The sequence below is a fragment of the Balaenoptera musculus genome, chromosome 4, assembly GCF_009873245.2.
Source record: "Balaenoptera musculus isolate JJ_BM4_2016_0621 chromosome 4, mBalMus1.pri.v3, whole genome shotgun sequence".
Classification (NCBI taxonomy): Eukaryota; Metazoa; Chordata; class Mammalia; order Artiodactyla; family Balaenopteridae; genus Balaenoptera; species Balaenoptera musculus.
In genome coordinates, this window is record NC_045788.1 from 109,789,763 (window position 1) to 109,799,379 (window position 9,617).

Here is a 9,617-nt window from a genome sequence, read left to right on the forward strand (position 1 = left end):
AAGAGAGAACAGGAGGGGGAAAGGAAAGGAAAGAGAAGAAAGAAAGAGAAAGAGAAGAAAGAGGGAAAGAGAAGAAAGACAGAATAGCGAGAGAGAAACCGGCAATAAAGACAAGAAAGAAGAAAGGAAGGAAAGCAAAGAAAGAGGAAAGAAAAAGGAAGGAAAGAAAGAAAATAAAGGAAAGAACGAAAGAAAGAAGAAAGGAAACGAAAAGACAAGAAAAAAAAAGAAAGAAAGAAAGGAAGGAAGGAAGGAAGGAAGGAAGAAAGAAGGAAGAAGGAAGGAAGGAAGAAAGAAACCCTACATATAGGCATATCATTTTTTTTAAATCTCACAATTTTATTTGTCAGTTATATCTCAGTACAGTTGGATTTTTTTTTAAGTCAGGCTCCAGGGTCAACAGGAAATGTTCATTTGTCATATACCCACACACATATACCTATATGCACACATATATATATATACATATGCATATATATATACATATGCATTTGCATATGTATATATACATACGCATTTAAATGAAATCATATAAAATACTCAGTTAAAACAATAAAAGGCCAAAAAAAAAGTGAAAGACAAAGATAGGAAAAAAGAATAAGGGCAACAAATGGAAAAAAGTAACAAATATGATAGACATTAATCTACCTACATCAATTGATCATCAATGGTCTAAATGCACCAATTAAAAGACATAAATTGTCACAGTGGATCAAAAAAAAAAGACCTAGCTGTATGTTTTCTACAGGAGCCTACATACAAATAAAAAGTAAATGGATGGAAAAAAATAAACTATGCTAACACTAATCAAAAGAAAGTGAAAGTAGCTATTTTCATTACAGGCAGAGTAGACTTCAAAACAAGGACAGTTATGTGAGATACAGAAGGGCATTACATAATTATAGAGGGATTAATTCTCCAAAAAGATATAAAAATCCTTGTGTATGTGTCCAACAATAAAGCCTCAAACCATGTGGGGCAAAAACTAGTAGAATTGCAAAAAGAAATAGGTGAATCCACTATCACGGCTGGAGTTTTCAATGCCTCTCTCTCATAAATGGACAGATCTAGCAGGCAAAAATTCAGTCAGGACATAGTTGAACTCAAAACACCATCAATCTACTGGATATAATGGACATCTATAGATTATTTTGTCCAAGAAGAGCAGAATACAAACTCTTCTCAAGCTCACATGGAACACTCACCAAGATAGACCATATTCTTATCCATAAAGCACACCTTAACAGATTTAAAAGAATAGAAGTCATACAATATCTGTTCTAGGAACAAAATGGAATTAAACTAGAAATCCATAACAGAAAGATAATGGGAAAATCTCCAAATATGTAAAGATTAAACAACATAATTTAAAGTAACACATGGGTCAAAGAAGAAATAAAGAGAAATTTTAAAATATTTTAAGCTAAAGGAAAATGAAAACACAACTTATAATTTGTGGGATGCAGTGAAAGCAATGCATAGAGAGACATTCACAGCATTGAATGCATACATCAGAAAAGAAGAAAGATCTAAAATCAATAATCTAAGCATCTACCCTAAAAACTAGAAAAAGAAGAGCAAATTAAATCCAAAGAGAGCATAAGAAAAGAAATAATTTTAAAAATTGATTTATGCTCTAATGAAACCAAAAACAGAAAATCAGTTGAGAAAAATCAATGAAAGCAAAAGCTGGTTCTATGAAAAGATCCATAAAATCAATGAACCCCTACCTAGGCTAAATAATAAAAGAAAGAGGACACGAGTTACTAATATCAGAAATGAAAGAAGGTAACATCACTACGGATCCCATGAACAGGGAAAAAATAATAAATATATACTATGAACAACTCTATGTCCAGAGATTTCATAACCTAGATGAAATGGACCAATTCCTTGAAAGATACAATCTGCAAAACTTACAAAAGAATAAATAGACAATCTGAATAGGTCTATATCTATTGATCAAATTAATTCAACAATTAAGAACCTTCCAAAACAAAAACACACCAGATTCAAATGGGTTCACTGGTGAATTCTATGAAATATTTAAAGAAAAAATTATGTCAATTCTCTCAATCTCTTTCAGACCACAGAATCAGATATTACTTCCTCATTCATTCTATGAGGCCAGAATTACCCTAATACCAAAACCAAACAGATTATATATTAAAAAAAAAAAAAAAAAAACTATAGACCAGTATCTCTCATGAACATAGATGTAGAAATCTTCAGTAAAATGTTAGAAAATTGAATCCAACAATGTATAAAAAGAATTATACACCATGATCAAGTGAGATTTACCCCTGGTATGCAAGGCAAATTCAACATTTAAAAAACCAATTAATGTAATGCATCACAACAGACTAAAGAAGAAAAATTACATGATTGTATCAGTAGACACAGAAAAAGCATTTGGCAAAATCCAATACCTATTCATGATAACAACTCTTGGTAAACTAGGAATAGAGGGAAACTTCTTCCACATGATGAAGAATATATAGAAAAACCTACAGCTGACATCACACTTAACTGTTTAGAAACTAAAAGCTTTCCCACTAAGATCAGAAACAGGGCAAGGATGTCCCGTTTTACCGCCACTTTTCAACATCATACTGGAAGTACTGGTGAATTCAGTAAGACAAGAAAATGAAAAGTAAACAGATTGGGAAGGAAGAAATAAAACTGTCTTTGCTTGCAGATGACATTATCATCTATGTAGAGAGTCCAAAACAATTTATTTTTAAAACTCTGGAACTAGTAAGTGATTCCAGAAATGTTGCAGGATGCAAGGCTAATAAACATCAGTTACTTTCCTATATATCAGCAATGAAAGGTTAATTTGAAATTAAAAACACAATACTGTTTACATTAGCACCCTCAGAAAGGTATAAATCTAACAAAATATATACGTGGTTAATATAAAACTGCAAAACTCTGATGAAGGAACTCAAATAAGAACAATAAACAGAGAGATATTTTATGTTCATGAATAGGAAGACTCAAAATTGTCAAGGCATAAGTTCTTAACTTGATCTATAAATTCAATGCAATTCCATTCAAAATCCCAGTAAATTATTTTGTGGGTATCAACAAACTAACTGTAAAGCTTATAGGGAGAAATAAAATATTTAGAATAGCCAATGCAATACTGAAGGAGAAGAACAAAGTTGAATAACTGACACTTCCCAAATTTCAGACTTACTATAAAGCAACAGTAATGAAAGCAGTGTAGTATTGATGGAAGAATAAACAAATAGATCCATGAACAGGATAGAGAGCCCAGAAATAGACCCACATATAGTCAATTGATATTTGACAAAGGAGCAAAGACAATACAATGGAACAAAGATAGTCTTTTTTTTTTTTTAGCTTCAATCACTTTATTTTTCTTATAGAAAACCATGTGGTGGCTACAGCTGGAGCCTGGGTCCTCTGCACGGAAACTGGTGTGGGTCTTCACAAGATGGTCAGTGAATTCCTGATACGGAGACTTGGTGAACACCGTCTCTTTCCAGAGATCAGGAGTGAGATAACTGTAGGTCTTGGAAATGGCATCAAAAGTGGCCTTGGCGAAGTTGCCCAGCGTTGCAGTGCTGCCCCTGGCAGAGGTGTAGCAGTCGTCAATTCCAGCCATCATCAGTAGCTTCTTGGGCACAGGGGCTGAGACGATGCCAGTGCCCCTGGGGGCAGGGATGAGGCGCACCAGCACAGAGCCACAGCGGCCAGCCACCTTGCAAGGGACGGTATGGGGCTTGCCAATCTTGTTCCCCCAGTAGCCTCATCGCACGGGGACGATGGAGAGCTTGGCCAGAATGATGGCCCCACGGATGGCAGTGGCTACCTCCTTAGAGCACTACACACCCAAACCAACATGTCCGTTGTAATCCCCGATGGCAACAAACGCCTTGAACCTGGTCCGCTGGCCAGCACGGGTCTGCTTTTGCACAGGCATAATCTTCAAAACCTCGTCCTTGAGAGATGCCCCCAAGAAAAAGTCAATGATCTCAGATTCCTTGATGGGCAAAGAAAAGAGATAGATCTCGTCCAGGGACTTGATCTTCATGTCCTTGACCAAGCGGCCCAGCTTGGTGACGGGGAGCCACTCCTTGTCCTCGGCCTTGCCTCCGCGAGCTCCGCGGCCTCAGCCCCGGCCCCGACCGCGACCCCGGCCCCGGCCCCGGACGCCGCTGCCGAAGCCTCCGCGGAAGCCACCACGGCCTCCCATGCCAGGGCCCCCGGGGCCTCCAGGGCCTCCGGGCCCTCCCGCAGCACCGGCGTCATCCACCATTTGGTGTTTTTAGGGGAAAAAAAAAGCCAAAGATAGTCTTTTAAACAAATAGTACTGGAACAACTGGACATCCACGTGCAAAAAAAAAAAAAAAAAAAGAAGAATCTAGCCACAGACCTTACATCCTTCACAAAAATTAATTCAAAATGAATCGCAGAACTAAAATGTAAAAACCAAAACTATAAAACTCCTAAAAGATAAACTCCTGAAATCTAAATGACTTTGGGTATGGTGATGGCTTTTTAGATACCAACATCAAAGTCAAAATATATGAAAGAAAGAATTGATAAGCTGGATTTCTTTAAAATTAGAAATATCTTCTCTGTGAGAGACATTGTCAAGAGAATGAAAAGATAACCCACAGTTCTGGAGAAAATATTTGCAAAAGACACATCTGATAAAACATTGTTATCCAAAATATATAAAGAACTCTTTAAACTCAACAATAACAAACAATCTGATTGAAAAATGGGCCAAGACCTTAATAGACACCTCACAAAAGAAGATATACAGTTGGCAAATAATCATATGGAAAGATACTCAATATCATATGTCATCAGGGAAATGCAAATTGAAACAACAAAATTCTACTACAGACCCATTAGAATGGCCCAACAACACTGACAACACCAAATGCTGATGAGGACGTGGAGCGGCAGAAACTCTCATTCATTCCTGGTGGGAATATCAAATGGTACAGCCACTTTGAAAGGCAGTTTGGCAGTTTTTTTATGAAACTAAATATACTCTTACTATATGATCCAGCAATCACACTATATGGTATTTACCCAAGACAGGTGAAATCTTACGTCCAACCTGCACATGGATGTTTACAGCAGCTTTATTCATAATTGCCAAAACTTGGAAGCAATCAAGAAATCCTTCAGTAAGTGAGTGAATCAACAAACTGTGGTACTTCTAAACAATGGAATATTATTCAGTGTTAAAAAGAAATGATCCATCAAGCCACAGAAAGACATGGAGAAAAGTTAAATGCATATTACTCAGTAAAAGAAGCCAATCTGAAAAATCTGCATACTGTATAAGTACAATTATATGACATTCTATAAAAGGCAAACCTATGGGGCTTCCCTGATGGCGCAGTGGTTGAGAATCCGCCTGCCAATGCAGGGGACACGGGTTCGAGCCCTGGTCTGGGAAGATCCCACATGCCGTGGAGCAACTAGGCCCGTGAGCCACAACTACTGAGCCTGCGTGTCTGGAGCCTGTGCTCCGCAAAAAGAGAGGCCGCGATAGTGAGAGGCCCGTGCACCGCGATGAAGAGTGGCCCCCGCTCGCCGCAACTAGAGAAAAGCCCTTGCACAGAAATGAAGACCCAACACAGTCAAAAATAAATAAATTAATTAATTAAAAAAAAATAAGTATCCCTTTCCTGTTATTGAAAAAAAACACAGGTTTTGAAATATATTCTTGCTGAAATGCAGAGTTGATTTAGTATGCATGTGAGTTTCAATGTGACATCCTGATACTTGGGTGAGAAAAAAATATTCTAAGCCTGTTGCTCATAAATGTAAATATCTCACTGCTACTGCAGTGGTGTGTAATACTTTTCCTACCACCACTCATATTCAGAAGGAGTTAGTTGACCTAAGCCCACAACGTCAAAATGCATTTTGTTTTATCATCAGCATGAACTTGGCATTTCATCCTTGAAAGACATAATGTGTTGTTTGCGACGAGTCAAGAAAGAATAATCAGTTATTGCTGATCATGTTTCCTATTTAATCACATGTTGAAGAGAACCTTGATTGCTGCTTTTGAGCTTCACACACTAGGGAACAAGACCTTGGCAGAAGCTGGAAGCATAGCATGAAAGTCTACCAAGCCTATTCTGGCTTATTTTAATGCATTTATTTGTAATTCATATATCATTACAAAATAAACAAATCAGGAAAAGTTCTAGACAAAAGAACACAGCAAGTGTTCACTGGATTGTCCCAGGCAAACCAGGATGTGTGGTTCTGACCATAAAACACTTTATGACAGTACTTTTGGCAAGAGCAAGACTCAGAAAGAAAGTTACATGGTATACCTAGGGTAGGCTGACTACTAGAAACAGTTACATGGTATACCTAGGGTAGGCTGGCTACTACTACTACTATACCTAGGGTTCCAGGCTTGTCATAAAATCCTGGAGACTATGCTCTGCATGGAGGCAGGGAGTCTATTTATTTGACCGCTATCTCACTCTAAAAATGACTTGTGACAGCTTAAAGAAAAACACATTTTATGTATAATTAGAAAAGTGTACAATATAAATAATCAATTTTTCCAACAAAATACAAAGTGCTCTGGATGAGGTAAGAAAACTGGATGGTCTTTTCTTTCTCTGAAAGTCTTTATAAAGTTTGATTGGTGACTATTTAGAATATTTCTGCACAGGCAACTTCTTTTTTTTTTTTTTAACATCTTTATTGGAGTAAAATTGCTTTACAATGTTGTGTTAGTTTCTGCTGTATAACAAAGTGAATCAGCTATATGTATATATATATCCCCATATCCCCTCCTCTTGCACCTCCCTCCCACCCTCCCTATCCCACCCCTCTAGGTAGTCAGAAAGGGCACAGGCAACTTCTTAATTCAGCTGTATTACTGCATGTATAAGTTTCTAAAAAATAGAATCTGTAGTCAGTTTTAAGTGTCACATCTTGGCCTAGTTTTGTCTAATAGAAATCCATCATACCTCATGCATTGTTTAAATTAAGAAAGATGACTTTTCAACATGTACATGCCTTTTATTTCTTTATTCACTCACATCTTGCCTTGTTCCATAACGTATCTGAGGCAACCATATGCACGTTCATAATTTTTATAGTACTAGTATATTATCAGGTTGGTGGAGCAGATTGGACAGCATTAAAATCATGCCTATTTCTTTAATTTCTTATGCAAGTAGAATAACAGAGATAATACTTACTCATTCAGAATTGGAATTGAGATTGGAAGACAAATTATGGAATTTGGCCCATTTAACAGCACCTTCATTTCTTTATTGTATATATACTATATCTTAATATCATAGACTTTAAAATATATTCAATGTTATCAGTTCTCTAAAATCATACCCAAACTGTTTTTTTTTTAATGTAATAATCAGAAAACTGAATTGGTGAACCAGGGTAAACATAGATTTAGTAATTTAGACTAATTCTTGACCCATTAAAAAATGAAGTAGAACCCACATCAGCTTTAGGTTAATCATCTCTTTAAGTCTCATAAGAGAACCAGTCTTTTTACATAACTGGATTGTTATAGGCTGAACTGTGTCCCTCCAAAAAGGGATGTTCAAATCCTAACTTCCAGTACCTTAGAAGGTGACCTTATTTGGAAATAGGATTATTGCAAATGTAATTAGTTAAGATGAAGTCACATAGGAGTAAGGTAGGCCCTTAACCCAATATGACTAGTGTCCTTGAAAGAAGAGACAGATGCAAAGACAGAAGATGGCCATGTAAAGACAAATGCAGAGATTAGAATTATCTAAGGCCAAGGAATGCCTGGACTACTAGGAGCTGGAAGAGGCAAGGTAGGCCCCTTCCCTAGAGGCTTCCAGGGGAGCATGGCCCTGTTAATACCTTGATTCCTGTACTATGAGAGAACACACTTCTGTTGTTTTAAACCACCGTGTGGTACTTTGTTATAGCTATATAGGGTTAAAGAATTTTGAAAATGAAAATAAGCTATTTATAAATGAAAAATATATTTTTAATTTAATTTTAAATGACAATTTTTATATGTCTTTCACTTTTATTTTCATTAAGAATTTGTAATCTCAAAACCTTTTCATTCTTGACATTTCAAGATGGTGATAGAATTACATCTTCAAGGAGGGAAGTTATTTACTATGTTTAACTGAATTTATCTAATGCTTTCATAGACTGTTTTTCCTTCATCAATTTATCTATTTTTCAACAATTTCATGCAACCACAGATGCCCCACCTGTATTAGAGATTATCTCCTGCGTCCAGTGTATTGCATAACTTCTATTTCTAAATATTCTTTGCTTTCTAATAATTACATAGAAGAGAACACGAACAATTTTAAGACATTTCACTATTGAGAAAACTTCTAAAATTTATGTTCCTCATTTTGTGGAGGTTTTGTATTTATGTATGCACAAATATTAACAGAAATATATATTCATGTATAAATGGTCAATCATATAATCATTTAACTTTAGATTGATCAAATTTCTATTATTAAAAACTTAAAATTGTGTTATATATTTGAATTTACCTTTGAAGTAATCTTTGGATTAAAATTTACACATTTGCCCAAGATCTAAGGGAGCACCATTCAATGATTATTTCTTTCATTTAACTGTATGAGCATGAAGCCTTTGGGGGTGGGGTGGGGGGCATGTGTGAGTGTCCGGAATCCTGGCTGTAATTAAAGAAACTAACAGCAGAGCTGTTGAAATGCACCTGAGCCACATGTGTGGGCTTGGACAGGAAACTTCTTTTAAACAATTACAGAATTAATTTCTAACCAAACAATAGACATCTGGCCACTGTGAATGGAAGTTTCAAGGAGTTACAGAAATGAAGAAATTATCAGTATTGGATCTTGTATCTGGTTATAGACTCTTCTCAATGTTATGTGGAAAAGTAGTACCTGAAGCATGTGGAAAAAACATAAACACCTTCATTTATGATTGTCCTAAAAATTATTCCAAATTTAGGTCATTTTTTCTATCCCTTCAAAGCAATGACAGAAGAATGATCTCTAGAGCTTTTCTGATGAACACAGCATATTCTTTGCTAAGAACTGTCACCTTCTGTGGTAGGCAGAATAATGCACCCCACCCCTGGGTCCCACACACAAGATGATCACCAGGAGCCTGTGCATATGTTACCTTATATGGCAAAAGAACTTTGCAGATGTGATTCAGTTAGAGACTTGAGATACGGTGATTTTCCTGAATTATCCAGACGTATCTTTAAACTGAGTCCTTAAAATCAGTAAACTTTTCAATGGCATGGTCATAGAGAGGCAGATGTGACTACAGAAAGATGACCAGAGAGATGCAACATTACTGGCTTTGAAGCTGGAGGAACAGGGCCACAAGCCAAGGAATGCAGGTAGCCTCCAGAAGCTGGAAAAGGCAAGGTAACAATTTCTCCCAGAAGCCTGTAGGAAGCCCTGCTGACACCTTGACTTTAGCCCATTGAGACTCATGTCAGACCTTCCAATCTATAGAACTGTGAAATAAGTCTATGTTGTTTTAAGCTACCACATTTATAATAATTTATTATGGCGGTAATAAAAAACTAATACACCTTGATTGACACTTTATTTTTAAATACC

General features: G+C 36.4%; 1 pseudogene; it reads right to left on the bottom strand.

Annotated features, from left to right (window-relative positions):
- Window positions 1-3,375: 3,375 nt before the first annotated feature.
- Window positions 3,376-4,309, bottom strand: LOC118894049 (annotated as a pseudogene).
- Between the last annotated feature and the right edge of the window lie 5,308 nt (window positions 4,310-9,617).